The sequence below is a fragment of the Alligator sinensis genome, unplaced genomic scaffold (genome assembly GCF_000455745.1).
Source record: "Alligator sinensis unplaced genomic scaffold, ASM45574v1 scaffold566_1, whole genome shotgun sequence".
Taxonomy (NCBI): Eukaryota; Metazoa; Chordata; order Crocodylia; family Alligatoridae; genus Alligator; species Alligator sinensis.
Window position 1 is genome coordinate 1,183,481 of NW_005842017.1, and position 21,726 is coordinate 1,205,206.

Genomic DNA, 21,726 nt, shown 5'->3' on the forward strand with positions numbered 1-21,726 from the left:
TTTGTTGCAATAAACACTTCTAGTATCGCAGAATGGTGTGATACAAAGCACGTTCTCTCTGTTCATTTCTATTAACACAGCAGATCTTTTGTGCTGCTATAGAGCTGCTGTGTTCTGCAGTATAGTAGATACCCTCTGCAAAAGCAACCCCATGCAGATACTAATCAACATATATATATATATATATATATATGCTTGGTTACTGACTTGGACCTATGGAACCTGGGAAGTTTTTAAGGGTTTTAATTTCTTCTTGGAGTCATGGTGTTATGCTCAGGTATTGCAGGGCATAAATAAGGTCATGCATTATTTCTATATACTACCCAATCTTCAGACACACTTACGAATTAATACATTCCTTTACTTTGAACAAAAAAGCCCCATGTCACCTCTTTAAATAGAGAAAATGTATTGAGAAGACTATATGCATTTATTCTTTCTTTGTTGCTTTAGGAGATATCACTCAAAAAGGATATGAAAAGAAAAGGGCAAAGCTACTTGCACGGTACATACCGCTCATTCAAGGTAAGAAAAAGAATTAATCTTTTTGAAGCTTTCTGTAATAAATTGTTGTAAAAAGTGATATATGTAGCTGCTAAATCCTTGATAAGCAGAATAAATGTCCTGAGTAAGTGAAGAAACAAGCTGACCAAAAACACCAAATTGTCTTTTTAATAAACAGAATTTCAGTTGCCATTGTAAAGGTTGAGGTGGATCAGTATACAACTTTTGCATTAAGCTTCAAACCTACATGTTACCACACAGGTTTGTAAACTAAGAAACTCTTCTATTTTGTTAAAATAGCAGAGTATAATTCTGCAGAACTTTAGGAGAACTTAAGTATATGTGTCATCTAGTTACTTCTTTAAAAGAATAAGATTTCTGGATAATCTTTTGATGTTATTCTTTTGGGGTAGTAACTATGACACTGGTTATTTGAATACAAAGGGCATACTTAATGGTAGTACTCAGACAAAATACTCAGAAACAAATGTTAAAATATCTTGACATAAAATAATATGTCTGGTACAGTTCATCAAGCTTGATGCAGTTGGTACAGTTAATCAAACTTGATGCAATTTGCTGATTATAAATCATACTATTAAGACATAATTCATAAGGTATAACTTAAAACTGCTATAAAACAACTTTTACCCAATATTTCCTGATATGGAGAGGTAGTGCTTGCTCTTATAGTAAAATAATACTATAATATTCACATTATCCACAATATTTTGCATCTTCTTTGGCTTGTCTCTAATTTAAAACATGTAATTAATGAATGTGTACCTTCTTGTGACCGGTCCATGAAGTCTGTCGTCGTCTTAGACAAGATGTGGCATGAAGATGCTTGTAACTACTCTTGATTTTGTAAAAGTGACATGTATAATCTCTGTTACAATTATTTCTTTCATGACTGCTTTGATGCTAAAGTCTAACTGATCAATGATCAATAATATACTATTGCTCTAAAATAATAAAGGCATAGGCTTTGTGTTATAAATCACTGCTTGGCTGTTTGCCTCTATATTTTGGATGTTTGACTCTTAAAATTTTGTAAGTAGTATGAATTTGTTTGAAGACGTATTTTCAGTTTAGGTTGTTTTTAAGTATGTAAAGACTTTTAGGGAAAAAGATGGGTTGGTTATCTAATTATCTGTATTTTTTAAATATCATACAATTGTGAAACTTTTTTGTTATAACTCAAGTTTATCTTAAAACTACACATTAGCCATGGACTTAAACCTAAAAAAAAAAAAAAAAAAAGGAAGGCACCATGAACCTTTATTTTCTGTTTATTATTTTAGAACAGATGCTTGCAAATCGTTTATTGTAAATGTTTGCAACATGATTTTTCCTTTTTTACCATATGGAAGAGCTCCATATAGTTAAATAAATAAATAAATAAAATAAAGCTACATACTGCTGTGTCTACACATGCATTAATGTACTTTAGTTAATGCACATTAGATCAGTACCTTCACTGTGAGGTACTAGGAAAATGCGCATTAGCCTGTCTTAATGCGCATTAACTAAAGAGCTTTGGGTGCCTGTACATGAGTGGAGGCTGCTTTGACATGCCATAATTACAAACGATTAACCAAGTCACTGGAGCGTGGTAGGAGCTGTGCTTCACCCAGCCTCTGTCTTGTGTATCAGTGTCCCCATGCTTCAAAATGGCAGCGGGGTAGTTCATTCGAGCTTCAGATAAATCACCCTTACTGGATTTTAAGTAATGCTTTAGTGCGCATTAAAATAAGCAAATCCACATTAAAGCATATGTGTAGACATGCCCACCGATTTGTACACATCTGAAGTAAAGTATTTTAAATATTTTCATACACACACAAAATCTCTCCTGTCTCTTATTTGAAAAGGCATTTACTTATGCAGTAAACCAGGAATGGGAAAAATGTGGCCCACGGGTTGGATCCAGCCCACCAATTGTTTGTATCCATCCCATTTCTTCCCCTGTGGCACTCCACCTGGGACTGAGCCCCACCTGCTCCCACTTGGGGCAGTCCATGCTGTACTTCTGTCCTCACCTGCTCTGTGCCGCCAACCACACTGCCCCAGCCCCGGCCAGCATGCACAGCTTCCCAATAGGGCTGCCTTCCACCCACTTGGCCACCCACTGGAGCTGGAAGCCTGTGTGCTGGAGCAGAAGCCGCCTGGCTGCAGCTTCCCCCACCCGACTTGACTCGCGTGGTGCCCAGCACACATTCCCATGGTCGCCACTGCCATTTCCCCACACAACCTGTTCTCCAGAGCGGCGCAGCAGGGACAGGAGGAGGAGGAGCCAAGCAGTACCCAGGTGGGTGCTACAGCAGCAGCAGGAGTAGCTCTACTGGGAAGCTATGCACATTAACCGAGGCTGGGGGGATGCCATCAGCAGGCTCAACATGGTTTGTCCTGGGTGGGAATGGGTGGGACTCGGCCCCATGCAGAGAGCTGTGGGGGCAGCTGTGGGCTGGATGGGGGAGGGCAGAATACACCTGCACCACATGACCTAGGCAAGCTCTGCTGCACACACCCCTTCCTCCTCCCTCCACCCATTCCCTGCCATCTGGAGCCAGCTCCTGGGACCTAGAGCATGGGCAGCCCTCCCCTCCCCGCCCTCTGCCCCACACACTCCCCTCCAACCCTCTACCCATTAGAGTAAGATTTTATTTTGAGCTATTATGCAATCTCCTCTATAGACGCTACTCAAAAAAAATGAATCGGGACAAAAATTATTTTAAAATGAAATGTTATAATGTATGATTTTTTTAGTATACAATTTGTTTGTTATCTGTAACTTGTTAAAATGGTATCTTCTGAAAGATTATACGTGTGTGGCCTTTGACAGCTCACCAAAACTTGTTAAATGGCCCTCCAGCCAAAGTAATTGCCCACCCCTGCAATAAACCAATTGTTTTTGGTTTTTTAGTAGGAAGAAGTTCAGCGTGAGAAAATTATTAGATGCTAAATTTTATGGCTGATACCAGAGGGAAGGTGTTCTGTATTGTATCAATAGTAACTGTCATCTGGCCATCTACTGTACTAAAGCTTTCACAGAATATACAGGTTCTTGTATACCTGAAGAACATACTGATGTTGATTTGGGTGGAAAACCTAGGGCAGTTGTACACGACAGGGGTTTAGTCTCCTAAATTGAAATGGTCGGTTTTTAATTGTGACGATTAAAAACACACCGTTTCAATTTAGGGGCTTCCATCACTTACAGTGTGGGCCCTGATCCTTTTTTTCTGCAAAGCCTGCTCACCTCTCCCATGGCTGGTGGGCTGAGTGGCCCCTGAGCTGCGGGGGGCCTCGGTCCTTTCCTCCGTGGTGGCGGCGAGTCTCCTGGGGCCATCCAGATGGGCTGTTAGTGGGCTGGGGGCTGTGCCAGCTCGACCTTGGGGAACAGTTGGAACTGGACTGGGTGCTCCCTCTGAGCTGGGGCAGCCGTCCCGGGGGGTGCTGCTACTGCAGAGGGAAGGACTGGCGTCCCCTGCAACTCAGGGACCACGCGGCCCACCAGCAGTGTGCCCCCCGGCTGGAGGCAGGCTCTGTGGTGGGGGGGAAAGATTGAACTGAGCCCCTCGCCACTTCTTTTTTCCCCACCAGCAGAGCCTGCCCGTGCAAGCTGCTGGTGGGCTTAGCAGCCCCTGATCTGCAGGGGGACCCAGTTGTTCCTTCTGCAGTGTCAGTGCCCCCTGGGGCCACCCAGGCAGGCAGCTAGCAGGCCGGATGCTGCCCCAGTTCAGAGGCAGCACCCATCAGATCTAACTCTTCCCTGAGCCCACTGGGGTTTCCAGCATGCCATACACTGTTTCCACTGCCTGGGACTGCCTGGGAATGGGCTGGCTTGATTACTCAAATTGATCTTTGAGTGATTATTCAAATTTATTTTTGAGTAATAACATAGCCTGAAGGAGAATGGTCCCTCAGTTTTTCTTATGTGATGGCAGGAAGGCTTTTTTTTCAGCTTAGGCACAATTATCAGTTTTAAATGTTAGAGTTTGAGCCAGTAGATTTAAAAGAGAATTTATCTCTCCCTTGACCCCTTCCACTGTCCTACTAAGATGCATCCAACTCCATTCAGTTCTTCCTTGATCAGATAATAGAAGGAGTTATCCCAACAACATCCTCTCTTGCCCACAGTGGAAACACAGCTCTGGTCTGTCGAGTTTTTTCAAGTTTTTCCATTCTAGCGTGCTGGATCTTGGAGTTTAACAACTTCAGGCTAAAAGGTATTTCAACAGAGGGAGTCAAATGCTTTAGTAGCAGGTGCTCAAGCTGTGTTACTGTCTTATCTGTCTATGCTTCTCACTTAGCTTTGCACTATCCTTCTCACTTAACTTTGTCTTATTTATCATCTAGAGAGTAGGAGGGGCTACTTTTCCACAAGCTTAAAGAGAACAGTGCCTTGAGAAAAAGACCAGTGCACATAAAATTTACTTAGAAACCTGTGCTAATTATTCACTTTAATTTCCCAACCATAATGTTTCATTAACCTTGTTCTAGCTTTGAATTCTGTGTTAATTGATGTATCCTGAACATAGTTCAAATTAATGTTTAGGAATCCCAGTGGATATATGCACTGACTCATTTTTTTTTTTGTCAGTGTATTTGAAAGTGCAAGGCTGGGATATATGCACTGACTCATTTTTTTGTTCATTGATAATTGGTATTAGGATTTTTTTTCATGTGATGTGCTAAATATAATTTTATTCCTAGTGGAACTCGTGAGGCTTCTCGTGGTTCAGTCAACTTGGGTCACTGCTTGATGGATACTTATCTTCGCTTTAGGATCTGAAGAGGCTTCATTCTATCATTTTTTCCCCAGAATGATTCATATTACTCCTGCTGTTGCTTTGATCGTCATTTCCTTTTAATTTCATTGTTGTTCTTTAATTATTTTACTCCTCATTCAGTGAAGTAAAGCTCTCATGTCCAGTTCCTTTGTCTACCATTCTTTGTACAGACGTGTTTCCTGTTCCGTGAACTCCACAAAGACCAATGGGTGACTGTTTTAACTATAGCAGTAACATATTAACAGCACCATCTGTATACAGTTTTAGAACAGCTCACTTGATGTCAGGTTTCTGATATTTTTAAGGTAGTTATGAAAAAAATAATCTGCTCAGTGAAAAAATAATTTTAAAATTGCTTTCCAAGTACAATAAACTGAATATGCTGTACTCAGCTTTAAGCTTTTTAAACTTAGTACTGTATTTACTTGGTTAAAAGATTGTTTTTTCCCCATTAATGTGGGGAGAGAGGAGAAGTAACTTGTTTTAAAATTCAGTATGAGGCAATGGAGGGCAGGCAGCTGTTGCGGCTCCAGCTCAAGCCCCAATCCTGGGTTAAAGCTGGAGTTGCAGCTGCTGCCTACCCCTTGCCACTCTTCCCCTGCAAGCTTGAGCCCCTGCCACACCCAGTCTCTCCCCTGTGCAGCTTCTGCCCCATAGGTAAGGGGGTGGTGGAGGGGCAGGTGGAGAGGAGAGACTTCAGTGAGGGGGAGAGATGGGGGAAGGGAGCTGAGGCTGTGGAGGGCAGAAGTGACATGGAGAGGGGATGGGGGAAGGGGGTGGGAGCCTAAGGCTGTGGGGAGTAGGCACAAGGGCAGGCAGCAGGGGGCAAACTGCGTGCCTCTCCCACTGCCTCCACACTGCCTACCATCTGCCCCCCCTACTGCCTCTACTTCAGTGCTCCCTTCACTGCCTACCCCCTTGCTGCCTTCCATGCTACCGCCACTTTTTCCCCATTTGCCCTACCACATGCACCCCTCACTACCTTCCCCACTTTGTCTCCCGTGCCCTCCCCACACTGCCTACCCCATTAGTACTTCTCATTGCTTGTCCCTCCTCCACCTGCAGTAGTGGGGGAATGAGTTTAAGACAGTCCTCCAATAATTAGATTTTATACATGGAAACTTATAATAAATTTTTCCATGTATAGAATCTGTTATTGGGGGGGTCATCTTAGATTTGGGTAAATCCAAGGTATTCATAACACCTTAAAAGGAAACTGTCGGTTATTACTTTTAGAATGACCGGTATAATGTGTATGCCTTTAAATGCATTGTGCACTACAGTAGTTATTTAAATTTGACTTTAATTTGAATTACATAACCTAATTCGGTAAAATTAAGTACAAAATAATTAGTTTTCTGTAGAAATACCACATATCTCTATTAAGCAAATTCATTATCCCAGTATTCTTTGGCTGCTTCTTTAAAAGTAACTTAACAGTTGTTGACATTGTATTTCCTTATAGATGGAAATGAAAATGTCCAAGATTTCTCTCACTGTATCTCTGTTGGCAAATATTTATGAAAACTGCTAGTTAAAGTTTGTGTCTTGTTCCCTTTTAATTCTGATCCACAAAGCAGTATTAGATTGTTATACCCTATCAGTAATTCCTTTAGCAAAAGTGGCTGGCACATCTGTGTGGGGATCTAAAAGTTCTGACTCTGTTGAGGGGATCCCAGGTTTGACGTTTTTTTGTTTGTTTTGTCTCTCCCTACCCCCCCCCCAAGTGTTTGACCCAGGAAATTACATGGCTGAGTCTGTACTTAAAACAGTTAAGTTTGCAGAGACCTGGTGGGTATTTGGAGGGCATTCATTCCACTCCTTCCTAGCAGGGAAGTCCCAGAGGATAGTGATGAGTGAGTGCTTATCATCTTCTTGGGACATTTTCTCTGGGGTCCCCCAGGGTTCCATTATGTCACTCCTTCACTGGGCAAATTTGTGGTGAGATTTGGAGTGAGATGCTCTTGCTCTCTCTTTCTAATCGGGCCCTAGCCCTGCAGTCTTAATCCTTTCCCAGTACCTGGCTGCAGTTGGAGATTAGATGCAGTTGAATCCAAACAAGACAGAAGTGATGATGGCAGGCAGAGCACCTTGATTTATGGGGGATTGGGACACCTATCACTGTTTGGATTCAGCCTTCCCTTGTCTCAGATTTAAAGCCTGGGAGTGCTTCTGGATCGTCTACTGCAGGAGTGGGCAAAGTCTGGCCTGTAGGCTAGATCTGGTCGGCAGTGGGCTCCATTTCCCAGCTGCCCCTGTGCATGGCTGGGGCTGGTTTCCATGGAGACCCCAGCTGCAGCTGTATTTGGAAGTGCAAGGCTGGGGCTGCCCTGGACACCAGCCCCAGGCATGCTGGCAGGGCAGGGCAAGAGCCTGCTCTGGAGCTGCTGGAATCTTTTGGCGGGGGCAGCTTGCTCTGAAGCCAGGGCAGAGCTGTGATCTGTAGACTACATGGGCCAGGCAGGGACATGCAGGCAACAGATTGCAACTCTGCCCTGGCTCCTTGCAGCGGTGACAGCCTGGTCTGGAGCAAGGGCAGAGCTGCCATCCCCTGCCTGCGTGCCCCTGCCCAAAGTGTGCAGGCTACAGATTGCAGCTCTGCCCTGGCTCCGGAGCAAGCTGCCCCAGCCACAAGATCCCAGCGGCTCTGGAGCAGCCCCCTGTCCTGCTCTGCTGTGTGCCCTTGAGCTTTCACAGCACCTGCGGCTAGGGTCTCCATGGAGACCAGCCCCAGCTTGTGTGGGCAGGGACTGCTGGGAAATGGAGTCCAGCTGCTGGGCAGAAAGGCCATTTTGTCCACCCCAGCTCTAATGCATCTGGATCTTTAGGTGGCAGCAATAGCTATGAGCACCTTTCACCAGCTCCATCTGGTGAGAAGTCTTTGATACTTTCTTTCAGATTTGGATCTGGCCACCATCATTCATAATCTCAAGGCTAGATTACTGCAATATACTCTATAACGGCTGCTCTTGAAGGTTGTTTGGAACCTGAAGCTGGTGCAGAACATGGTGGTTTGACTTCTGATTGGGGTGGGTTGCCAGGGCACATAACTCGAGTGCTCCAGTCTTCACTAGCTCCCAGTAGTTCCAATACCTCACCCCCCCAGCCTGTTACATAACTGTACTGGTGAATTAGATGCAATGAAAATCTGTAATGGACTTACTTGATTGGTCAGTGTCAGCAGGATAATCTGCCCCCTACTGCCAGTCTGCTGGTAGCAATTTACTTCAAGGAATATTCACACTCAAGGAAATATAAAGTAGTGTAGCTTAATCCAGCCCTTCATTGTGTCACTGGTTTTTATCTTGTCCTTTGCACAAAATGCAGTGGCGTTCTAGTCCATGTTGTTAGCCCATCAGTACCAATGGATCTGGTTTGTTTTTCTCTTCTCTTTAGCCGCCTTTGGGATAAATTTATGGGTGCTGGTACCTCCTGGTAGGCGTAGGAGGTATTCTAGGCAGAATTCTTGCATTTATTTTGAAATACATTTGCGGAGATCAGATTTCTACTTTTTTATTTTCACATATGTTACTTATTTTTTCATATTTTAATATCAATTAAGAAATAAAATTTTCTATTTGGGGCACTTCCCTCCCACCCTCCCCCAAGCTTGGGGGCCCAGTAAAATATACCATACCACCCTTCTTATAGGCCCTACCCTTAAACCAGTTTGTTCAGATCCACTCCTGCTGATTTCTTTCTAATATAGCAAAGAAGCCTAACCCTTGGAATCAGCCTGCCAGTAGACAATTTAGATTTCTTCAGTCTGAAGGTAGAGGTGTGACTGCACATCTCCTGAGAGCTACTATTCATGTGTGTTAGTTCAGCTTAATTTTGACTGCAGATTTTCATACATAGTTTCATAGTTGGTAGGGTTGGAAGGGACCTAAGCAGATCATCAAGTGTAACCCCCTGCCATGGCCAGGAAAGAATGCTGGGATCAAATGACCCTGGCAAGGTGATTATCTAGCTTCCTTTTGAAGACCCCCAGGGTAGGAGTGAGCACCGCTTCCCTTGGAAGTTGGTTCCAGATCCTAGCCGTCCTGACTGTGAAGTAGTGCTTTCTGATGTCCAGCCTGAACATACTCTTATTCAACTTATGGCTGTTATTCCTAGTTACTCCTGGTAGTGGTGGTGGGGGCCGGCTCCCGATCTCGGGGGCGAGCCGGGCCCGTCTTTGTGCACACAGGCTGTGGCCAGCAGCCCGGGCACGTGGGGCCGGAGAAAACCGCGGCGCGGTATGGTACGCTCGAGCTAGAATCAGTCACGGAGGTGTAATGGTTGATTGAAAAGATCATTTACTTACACCCAAGGTGGTTGCGGGGTAGGCTGGTCAGCTTTCCAGGCACAGCTCCGCTTGAGTTCTCAGTGGAGGACTCTGATAGACTCGGTTCCTTGACCCTGGAGTGGTTTAGGCTCCGCGGGTTTAACAATTCTCTCTCACGGAGCAGCTGAATCTCCGTGGGTTTCACTCAGTTCCCAGGTCCCCCGGAGCTGTTAAGACTCCGTGGGTTCGAAAATTGGGTCCTTAGGATAGGGATACATCTAGGGTTGTGGTCGGCGACGGGGAGAGGCTAGAGGGTATGTGCCTCGGAGGTGTTAAGGCTCCGAGGGTTCGGAAATTAGGTCCCCCGGGGTTGTTGAAGCTCCGTGGGTTCAACAAATTAAACCTCTGTTGCCCTCTTAAGGAAAAAGCTGGGTTCGAAGGGATCAGCAGCGCTTAGAGATCCTCACGCTCCTTTCCCGAACTCCACGTGCTTTCTCTCTCTCCGACTTGGGCGGAAACTACCCAAGCCTTTTGTACGGCTAGCAAGCCAATAGCTAGCCACCACGTGTGCCTATATTAAGATCAGCCAATAATGTGGCGGAAATCTCAATACAAATGGCGGGAACTTCTTTGTACCGTGCATCACTATAATGCAAAAGAAATGCACAATGCAAAGAAGGCTACAAAACTGGCGGGAAAAACTCCTGCACGCAGGTTCTTAATTGCAACAGAACACTCCACCGTGCAAAAGAGCTGCAATTTAGCGGGAACACAATTTAGCGATGCCGAAGCACACACAAACAAGAAAACCACAACTTTGGGTTGTGACAGTGCTCAGGGGAACAGCGTCTCTCCCGTTCCCTGCTGGTCCCCCTTGGTAAGTTTATAGGCAGCCACCAGATCCCCTCTCAGCCTTCTCTTCTGGAGACTAAACAGGTTCAGGTCCCATAGCCTCTTCTCATAGGGCCTGCCCTGCTGCCCCCTGATCATGCGAGTGGCCCTCCTCTGGACTCTGTCAATGCTGACTACATCCCTCCTGAAGTGCAGCACCCAGACCTGGATGCAGTACTCCAACTGCGGCCTGACCAATGTCTCATAGAAGGGTGGGGATCACCTCCCTGGACCTGCTCGTGATGCATCTGTGGATTCATGACAAGGTGCGGTTAGCCTTACTGACCGCGTCCTCGCATTGGCAGCCCATGTTCATCTTGGAATCAATAATAACTCCAAGATCCTTTTCTACCTCTGTGCTGATAAGAAGCCTGTAGGTCTGCTGTTGGTTCTTCCTCCCCAGCTGCAGTACCTTGCACTTGTCAGTATTGAAACCCATCCTAGTCTCATCCACCCACCCTTGTAACCTGTCCAGATCTAGCTGTAGCATGTCCCTCTCTTCTAACGTGCCCACTTTTCCCACATCTTAGTGTCAACTGCTAATTTGAACAAGGTGCTTTTCACCCCCTCGTCCAAGTTGCTGATGAGGATGTTGAACAGTGCGGGCCCAAGGACCGAGCCGGCTGAGCATACTGCTGAGCATCTTTTCTCACACTATTGTCCTGAAAGCTCTAATGGGCAATTCAAATGGCTTTATAGTCCTGGACTAACATCTCAGAATTGAAAGGAGGTGACATACTTCTTTGCACAGGTGTAAGCTAAGAGGGTTTAAGAGCGCTCTCAAAATACTACTACACAAGCCATGGGCTTCAAGCATTAAAGCTCATGCCTGACCCTTCAATTATATTCCTTATTGTACACCTGTAATTATAAAACAAATATTTATTTTTTATGCTATTTCCATGCTTGTTCAAAGGGTAGATAATAGATTGGAGCAACAGCAAATGCTGCAGCTTTTTGAAGCCATATTGTCTTCACAACCAGGAGGCAGATCAAACCCTAATCACAAGAGTGCACAACACATAGCCCACCATAATTCTTAATTAAACTGATCCTTCATTGTTGAATCCTTTTCAAAAGGGATTTAAATAGCAAAGCAGCAAGTCCGATTACTCTTCACTGTAAATTGTCTTCACCACGTGGCTATTCATTAATCTGCACTTGTGCCTACATGTGAGGTCCAGTTTTCCACTTGCAGAAGTGGTGGGGGCACATATCTGATCCATTCTCACTAGTGGCAGCCTTTAGAAAAAAATCTTTTGAGTGGCCCTCAAACTGTAGAGTTGTCCACCCCTGTTCCAGCATAATCTTGCTGTTTATTTTAAGCTTAAACATACTTTGATAAAAAAGAACTCCAAAACACAAGCGCATTTGCATATATGCATATGTGCATGCACACACGTGAGAGAGCTCGCATGCATGTACATGCACCCACAGAGAGCGAAAAATGGGATTGAAAAGGAATGAGAAGCTTTTCCTTCTGCTATCTTTTTACCTTTAGAACTGAGGTTTAATCTAGAGTTTTCAAGCCTTCTAAATAAAGTTAAAAAATTAAGTAAACAGTTTCTTAAAGCTGAGTCTTCCCTTAGATTTCAAGTTTCCCACTCACCAGTGAGCATGCAGTGAAGGATGGCATTCCTTGCCTCATTCCACCAGAGTTCCTTCTTTTCTGAATATTTTTGGGATGTTCATGCAAGAACAGCCCACATTTTTCCTGAAAGAAAAAAAAAGTTCTTTTAGAATTTTCTTGGAAGAAAAAAGAAATAATAAGCTTCACCTAGTGCTGATTTTATCTAATCTCTGTTTCTTCCTGACATCCCTGCCTTGCTGGCAGACTTCTCTTCAGGATATTCATTGTTAAACTGGGAGTTCTGATCTATGTTGAGAACAACAATTGCTCTTGCAATATGAGTTATTTAATGATTAATATCTCCAGTGGTCGAGCAAAAGATGCAGAAGTAAAGGAGTTGTTATTTAAAAGTCCTCAGACATTTAACCTGAATGTCAGGATCTGGGCACCTAAGTTCTGACATCTGTGGATGTCAGTTTGTCCAGCAAAAACTTCTGTTCCACTATCCTCTCCAAATCCCAGACCTGTAGTATCTTTGAGCTCTTGGGGTTGAAAGATCAGTGGCTTTATCTTCCTGGGCATGATGATTGGGGAGAGCTTGTACTGCTTAATCTGAGCTGTCCAGAATGTTGGTTATTTCACATGATTCTGAGAATTTTACTCTCATGAGGCTCTTGAAAGAACAAGAATTGTATTTTGTCTTGCAGCCAGGGATAAAGCAGAGTTTCTTTTTTATGGGCTGCTGAGTTTGGCTTCCAGAAGGTCTAAGTGTTAAGAGACTTGTAGCATATACTTTCCATTGCTGTCCTGTCCCCCTGTTGCCTGCCTGCCTCCCTCCTGTCTCCGTGCCCCAAGTAATTTCATATTTCCCTATCATGTCTGCAAAGATATTATCAGGAGACTGAAAGAATGAGCTAATGCTTTGTGTATTTTCAGAACCATTTTCCTTTTTTTTTAAAAGCTAAAAACAATTGATAACATAATTTCTTTAGAAGGTACTGCTAAATGCTATCTTAATTTAAGAAAACATAAACAAGCTTTGTGAAATGTCAGCATAGCATGATTAACCTTATGCTTCCAAAAAGTTAGTGCTTTCTGACTTGTCTGAATGCCCAGTTTACTTCCAGCTCTGTTCAAAATGTTTGTGAAATTCCTTCTTTGTAAACTCTTTGGCTAGCATAACTGCTGAATGAGTTATTTCTACTAACAGACTTGCAGTGCTTTGACTGTTCTAGACATGCGTATTGAAATATTTTCATTATTTGCAAGTGGTTTTAGTAGAAGTTGGTAGCAGCATTCTGATTAAAGGTCTACCAGTGTTCTCATTCAATAGCCTTTTGGCTTGACCAGCCATTTTCAAGTTAGTATTTGTTAGACGTGTGCCACTATATCAGTCCATATCATATCGGCACCAATAAAAAATAAAATTGACATTATCGGCAATCGGCTTTTTTTGACTGATGTGACTGATATTGTCACCGATAAATGCTGTGTGCATGTGTGCGCGCTGATGCAGCATGCATGTGGCTTAGGAATGCAACCTATGAGCTTGGAGAGCAGTGTCCATCTGGTAAGTCTGTGGGGGAGAAGGGACATGGTGTGGGGTAGATTGAGGCCCACACAGTGAGCCAGGGAATGTAGCTGGGGCAGGTGCTGCCCAGCTGGGGCGTGGTGAGGTGTAGGACAGAGCCGCAGGTGTCATGTCCGGTGGGACACAGCAGGAGGTGGCTCCTGTTCTGCGCACACCCCTGGGGGTGGTATGGGGGGGATTTTTGCTAGGGGTGAGGGCAGGCTGGGCCAGGGGCTGTGCCAGCCTCTTCCCGGTGGGTGGGCTGGATGGGGGCTGCACTCGGGGCAGGTTGGGGTGGGGCGAGCAGTGGCGGTGTGGGGCAGGGGGGCTATGGCTAATTGTGGTGGCTGTAGCCTACCCCAAAACCACCCATCCTCCCCATGTCTGCCCTGAGTTCAGCCCTGGCCAGCCACACCCCCCACCCAACTTACCAGCTGGGCGCTGCTCTCCCAAGCTGCGGGGCTTCATATCAGCAATCAGATCAATATTGGCCAATATGGCTGGTTAATAATTGTCCATCAGTTTCGGCCAAAAAAATCATTATTGGTGTACCCCTAGTATTTGTACTTTTTAGGAATATTGGACTATCTTTGTACAAGGTACAGAGTGTTACCTGTTAGGTACAAGGGAGGATAATTGGCCTGATTTTAAACAGAAGAAGTGTTTTGTACAGTTGCTAAAAACCTACCTAATAGATGATTATGCAGATTTTGTGCATTTTACTACTTGGGGCTCTGCTTCTTCTGTTTCATGGATAGAGCTAACTCAGGGGTGTCAGACTTGCTTTGCACTGTGCGCCAGATCTGGACTGTGGGGTGTCTTGTGAGCTGGATCCAGCCTAGGGCATGCTCTAATACAGGACATTTTTGCAACAGCAGTTCCATCTCTGGTATGGGGCATGCTGTGCAGCTGTGGCTTGTACTGTGTCCTCATGTGCTTGCAGGTCTGGCAGAGGGCACAGGGTAACTGACTGATGTAAAAATATAATTGTAAATGGGGAATCATCAAGTGTGTATGTCTCTGTGAATGGATTCCCAGAGGGATTGGTGTAAACATGGAAATCTCAAAAGCATAGGGAGACTACCTCTGTATTTATTAGTAGCTCGATGAATATTCTGTTTGCTTCTGGTGTCCACAATTTAAGAAGCATCTTAATGAATTGGAGATTGTTCAAAAAGAGTCACAAGAATTGGCAAAGAACTAGAGCACATGCCTTAAAGTCAGACTCCCAGACCTCATTCTGTTTTCTTTCAAACAAGAAAAGATTAAAAAATGACTTGATCGCAGTCTTTAAGTGCCTGCATAGGGAACAAAACTTTACTGGTCTCGTCAATCTAGAAGACAAAGGCAGGTCAAGATTGAATGGCTGCAAGTTGAAGCTAGGCCATGTTGTATTAAAAATAAGGTGCTAAGTTTTGGTAAAATAAGGTGCTGAGTTGTAGTAGTGACTATAAAGCCAAAGGAGTAACTTACCAAGGTTTATGGTTAGGGGACCTACCAAAGTCGTGATTTTTCAGATTTTGCAGAAATTGCAAAATCCAGCATAGCCCACAAAATCTGTGGGGGGGGGGGGGGGGGGGGAAACAGAGGTTTTCTTCATCAGCTACATCAGACAAGCACTACTTTGGTGAAGATTAGGTGAAGTCTGAAAAGCAGTGTCCTCTAATAAGTGACCCTCACCTCTGCTTTAGTGCCTTACTGATACTTTGCAGTCCTATATGGTAATTCCTAGCAAAGTTCAGTGTGCCATGGGGCATGGCACAGATGGTATAGCACTGAGGTCTCAGACTAAAGAATATCAACATCACAGACTCCACATGGTCATGATGGGGCCTGCCCCATCAACCTGCGACTTATTGGCACCAGCCTATGCTAAAGTTTCTGGCACAGTGCCTAGCCTTGGCATGAGACTACAAGCACCAGCACTGGTACAGTCTGAAGCTAGGGCAAACAAAAAGTGCTGTTTAACACATTGTGCGTCAACCAACCCTTCATACTGTCCAACTTCACTGCACCATATATACATGTATATGTGTATACATATATATATTAGTGAAAACTGCCTACTTAAATACTGTTTTTTTTCCGTGCATCTGTCTACGCAATTAGCTAGTGCAGGACAGATCTTGCTTATAGGTATACCATGGGCAGTATATGTCTGTTGTGACTAACCTCCATGAGGACATATTACAGAGCCTGGACCATCTGCCAATCTGTATGTGATGGTAAAATAATAACTTGCCTATCCATATTGTCTTGTGCCAAATGTGTGACGCTGCACAGCACACTACACCTATGATGCATGCAGGGATAGCTGAAGTCACCAGACCCCCAGGCAGGCACTCTTTAGATATATTAGTGACAGTTGCCCTTCTAGTCTTGTTTTCTCTGAAATGATGGAAGAACATAGAGACTGCCTGCAAAAGAATCCCGTCTGCCTCTTTACCATCCAGAGCTATGATGACCTGCATTTCATTTCTAGGCTATGGAATTCACCTGGACAGCTTTCAATCTCAGTATCTCTGGTCCCATTGAGAGGCAAGTCTGCATGTCAGTATCCAGAAGCTCAGAGCAATATCCAGAACCTGCAGATTCTTCATGGAGCAAGTGCTGAACAACTTGTGATATTATCCATTAGGATATTTACAACTTTTACATCAGCAAAATCCTCCCACCCTCCCATGCAGAGAAGCTATCAAACTATGAAACAGGTCTTTCAGGCAGCTGATATCTGTCTCCCAAATCCTTACATCTGATCTTAAGAACAGTTGGAACAGACACTTTAAGCAAGCACTTCTCTCCAAATTGCATCTAAAAGATCAAAGACTCAGTCCCTCAGGATATGCTTTTGGACTATGCCGATTCCAGGATAGCTCTATTTTGCCAGAAAAACAGTTTGAGGTCTTCTATTCAGAGGGAAGCTTAAGTCCCAGGATCTTTGTTTTTCCTAATGGTGTTTGCCAACTTTTCTGATATTAGGGTGTTTCATAGTGAAGGAAAAGTTGACCATCCTGAACCCAACAGGCATTTATACATAAACATTTGTCTGCTTTCTACACACGAACTGACGTGCCCGGCGCTGCATCACATACATTTGTATAAACGGCAAAATGTGTGTCAGCACTGATAAAATGGTGGTGGTGCGTTTTTAAACTAAAACACCTTTGATATGTTTTAGTTCAAAAGCGTGCCACTACCATTTTCTCAGTGCTGACATGCATTTTGTTGTTTATACAAATGCATGTGCCCATAAATGCCCATATAATTGAAGCAGTTCATGTTCCCAGACATGCTGTTGTTGTTGCTGCCCCAGGAGTTTTCTGATTCCCCTAAAGTTATTGTCGTAGGACAAAGGAATGCCTGAACTCTGCTTTGCATCTGGGCTTTTTATCAGATGGGACTCTGATTCTTCAGCACAGAGGAATCCTGCTGCTCTTCACTTAGAGACAGCTTGATCAACATCAAGAAAAGCTCTACGAGGTAGATTTATAATTAGTTTTGAGATGGTGCTAAGCACCTGATTTCATATGAGGTACTCAGTATTACCAGAATGGGTTTCTTATAGATTAGAGCAGCAGTTCCCAATCTGTTGTACAGGTACCACCAGTGCTATGCAGACAACCTGTCAGTGGTACATATTAAGTTTTATTATAATTACTTTATATGACAAAAATTTGCTGGTGCTACTTAAGGCTGAACTCTAAAAAATGCTAGTGGTACTTAAGGTTGTATCATTTTAAATTGGTGGTGTGCAATCTGTTAGAGTTTGGGAACTGCTGGACTAGAGTTTATCTCAGTCAAGGTATACTTCAACCATTTCTGCTCATCCACTAGGGAGGGAAGAAACAGTTTTTTTCTCATACCAAAGTATTCCCAACAGTACAAAATCAGATTGTGCTATTGGACTTCATTCTTGTCCTTACAGCTTTGATGGTTACACCTTTCAAACCTTTCTACACCCAGAGGCATAATGTGGAAAAAATGGACCTGGAGCAGCTGTCTATCCCTCTCCCCCATCTTAACCCTTCTTGATCGCAAGCACAGGAATAGCAGCAAGCAGAGAGCTTGGCAGTGTCATGGAGTACAAGGTGGATGTGTCTACACATTCACAAATGCACATTAAATTTAGTACCTCCATTGTGAAGTACTAGAAAAAGGCTCATTAACCTATTTTAATGTGCATTAGCAACAGAGCACCTTTTTTTCTTGTGACACTTTAATGTGCATTAAAATAGGCGAGTGCACATTAAAATCGTGTGTGTGGACCTGCCTGGTGTTTTAGGAATGACAGTTTTTTAGCTGAGAGTGAAGTTTGCTGCCCAGGAAAAGTTTTTCCCCATTTTTTTTTTTTGCCACAGAAGTGTTTGTCAAGAGCACAAAAAGAAGTGCTGAATTTGGTAGCAAAAAATGGAGATTAGTTCTCCCACTAGCAGCAAACTTCACTGCTGTTCTACAAAACTATGATTCCCATAGCCCCCTGTACTCTGACACATCTGCACCATCAATTTGTCATAGAGGCAGGCAGCGGTAAGGCCAGCAGTAGTCCCAGGGTGAGATGCCTACTACCCCCACCTTCTGCCACCCCTCTCCTACATGGCACCTGAGGCATGACTTGTTCATCCATCCCAGGTTATGGTACTGACTACACCTGGTGATGGAAGTCCTGTTTCAGCAAGAAGATTAAGAGATATCCAGACTGATAGCAGATTGCCCTTGCACCTTATGGCACTCCACATTTGTTAATATTTGTCAAGTGTTCGAGATCAGTTTAATAAATATTCTTTTATCGTGGCCTTGAAGCTGCAGACAATGTATATGGGCTCTGTTGTCTTGGAATTTGAATCCTATCTTAGTTCTTAAAGGTGCCAGACACTAGTTCTTAATTAGAAGGCTATCATGTGAAGTTCTATCTTTCTTGTTAGGATGCAACTGATACTGGCCATGTTATAGAAGAGCCAGCTCTTATTTCCCAATAAGATGATCTTCCAAATGATGTTAAGCTAGTTGCATAGGAATACTGCTGAAATTTCAATTTAACATTTAAAGCAGTTATCTCCTATCTGTATTCTTTAGGAAAACACTAACATTTATCTTAGGCCCTTTAAAATAGGTGGTGATGATGAGCTCAAGGAAAGCAGGTGAAACTAGTTTCTGGTAATTTCTTATAATATTCTTTGAAATCACTGGTATCAGCAGAATGTGTTAGATGCTGGCAGTATTGGCACAGTGGAGAATGTGAGCTGTGTTTGAACCTAAAAGAAATGCTGGTAGTTTTTTACCTTAGTATCTGAAATTAATAAATAAAACAAAAGAACAAATTTTCAAAGGGAGCATGCTTTAGAAAAATGTGACATTCTCACATACTTCTTAAACAAAATTTAAGTGCTCATAAAAGATGATGGATTAACTGATCTATAGCATTAGATCATTATACAAGCTGTACTTAGTAATAATTGCTTTTATTTGCAGACCACTCACATAACATTTTTGGAGATGCCATCTTTTGGTATCCCTAATTAACAGGGAAAGTAGTAGCTTTTAAAGTACAGATATCTGTCCACTTAGGAGCTAACGAGAGTGATTTTTTTTTCCCTGTATCACAGTGTCAAGTGGTCATGGTTGTAGTCATTATAAATTAGTGCCAAATACAAACAAATGTATTAGCAATACTTTCTGTATATTCATATTCATTCCTTTAGCATTCCAGTTACTTATTAGTATCTTTGTGTTGAGCCCCAGCTCAAGTCTGGGATCGTGCCCGGTATGCAAAAGCCAATAAAGATACCAGGGGTGAAAGTATAAAGATTTATTGCTAGCAATACAAGGTGCAAGCGGAATAATTTCATGTAACAAGCACACAGATTTTTAATTCTAAGCATCTTTTATACAGGGGTATTGGACCTTCATAAGCATTCTTGTTTGCTAATTGGTTATAAGGGAGTGACGCAAGGAGTTCTTTACTGAGCATGTCTCTATACCTGTGTTTTAGCTATGTATCTCATTTCCATACATGTATGTTTCATTAGCATACTTTCTCCCCACCTAGGGGTGTGAATCTTAATATTTAAATCAGCTCTTTGCCCTAGTCCTCTGATTCTGCTTTTGTTTTCAAGCCTCCTTTGTCTAAGACTGTCTCCTCCTTATCATTGCAGATGGGCATTAGTTACATAACAGAGACTTTTGCTTGGGCTTTATGTAGTGGTTTCTAGGTCAAACCTGACATTTTCCCCCTCTGGAGCATTTTTAATTATTTTTATTATAATTGCTCCACTCAATTTGTTTCAACACAAATCTAGTATTCTCAGCTTTCTTTGTTTGTAAAATCATTTGATTGGTCTTGTCACAAAGGATTCTTCTACCTTGGTTCAATTTGAAGCAATTATTAGTACAATTAACTATTAGGAAACATTCAGAAGCATTAGCTGTTGCCTGAACCCGTAGGAAAACATGTCTCTACTCTTCTCTTTTACAATATTCCCCCACTTATATATATTCTGATATGTACTTTTCTTCTCTACATTCTTCAGCATAGTATAATTTTGTAAAATTTTTAAAGGGGTTGGTACTGCGATTAAGCATGAGGTAAAAACCAGGTGAGCATTGATCCCTCCCGCTAAGCAGAAGTCCGTTCTATTTAAAATTTCCCGGGCCAGATAAATCCAGACATTTTCCTGAGGGTCAAATTTTTGTTGTAAAAGGGTTTCCCCTCCTATAAGTAGGAGTGGACAGATCAGGGTGCCCCACAATAAAACCTTGAACAATTTCATAATAAGGCTTATAAAACTTAATCAAAGATTGTCAAATTATTCAAAGTTCCTTTCTTTTGAATAGGAATTTCAAGTCTCTTATTGGCTCCACCTTCCACTGTTCTCTATCTCCGGTCCCGGAGTCTGCAGGGATTCCTTCTTGTTCTGGTCCAGCCACCGGCTTTAGGCGACTGGAATGTATCCAAGTCTTGATTCCTTCGAGCTTTGCGGCCGTCGGGGTCGTTAGAAGTACCCTATATGGGCCTTTCCATCTGGCTCGAAGTGGTTCCTCGTTCCAATCTTTCACAAGGACGTAACTCCCAGGTAATAATCGATTTCCCAGGGCAGGATACTGGTCCTGTGTCTGCAGCACGTCCCGTACCTGCTGATGGATGGAAGACAAAACAGAAACCAAGGACCATACATATTCTCTAATCATTCCCTCTCCTAAAACATGTAACTGTTGTTCAGTACCCATGGGCAGACTCAGAGGGTAAGGCTTACCATACATTATTTCAAACGGGCTTAATCCCAATTTAGAATGTGGTGCGACCCTTACTCGTAACAGGGCCAAGGGTAGGGCCTCTGGCCATTTGAGTCGAGCTTCTTGGCAAATCTTTGCAAGGTGTCTTTTTAAGGTCTGATTCATACGTTCCACCTTTCCACTGGACTGAGGTCTCCAAGGGGTGTGTAAATGCCAGCTGATTCCCAGGAACTCAGAAACCTTCTGAGTAATTTGTGCAATGAAATGTGGGCCATTGTCTGACCCTATTCCTTTTGGAAGTCCGAGGCGAGGTATGATTTCTCGTAGGAGTGTCTTGACCACCTCTCGGGCTTGGGCAGTCCGACATGGGAAGCACTCAACCCAATTAGAGAAAGTGTCCACAAAGACAAGGAGATATTTTATCTCTTGTTGCCGGGGCAACTCAGTAAAATCCACCTGCTATTCTTCTCCTGGCCCATTGCCTATTCTCTGATGTCCTGAAGTTTCTCTTCTCCCTCCTTTTGGGTTATTTCTCTGGCAGACCTCACATGTCTCTGATACCTCCTTGGCAGCCTCTCTTAATCCCACTCTAGTTACATAGTAACTGATCCATCTTACCAGGGCCCTGGGTCCGTAGTGGGTACCATGATGAGTGCTCTTTACTACCACATGAACCCAGGCAGCTGGGATGATAATGCGGCCATCCCTTGCTACCAGCCACCCGTGCTCCCCCTTCTTTGCTTGAAACTCTTTTATCAATTGTTTGTCTCTCAGATTTGGCCTTGAAGAATAAACAGCTTCCAATGTTTGCAGGCAGTCATGTACAAGATCTGGTGTGTCAGCCATAGATGGCAGCAGTGTTGCTGGATTTACAGTGCGAAAAATGGCCAATTTTTTT

The 21,726-nt window shown here is 43.4% G+C and overlaps 1 protein-coding gene across 2 annotated transcripts in view; it reads left to right on the top strand.

Moving 5' to 3' along the window:
- Window positions 1-457: 457 nt before the first annotated feature.
- Window positions 458-21,726, top strand: part of DIP2A (disco interacting protein 2 homolog A) — a 129,764-nt gene continuing 108,495 nt past the window's right edge. Inside the window, exon 1 of one of the 2 annotated variants that reach the window (XM_025202229.1) lies at window positions 458-525. The gene's annotated coding sequence lies outside the window, so the exon portion shown is untranslated. The remainder of the gene's footprint in view (window positions 526-21,726) is intronic. The other variant, XM_025202226.1, reaches the window with a different exon arrangement.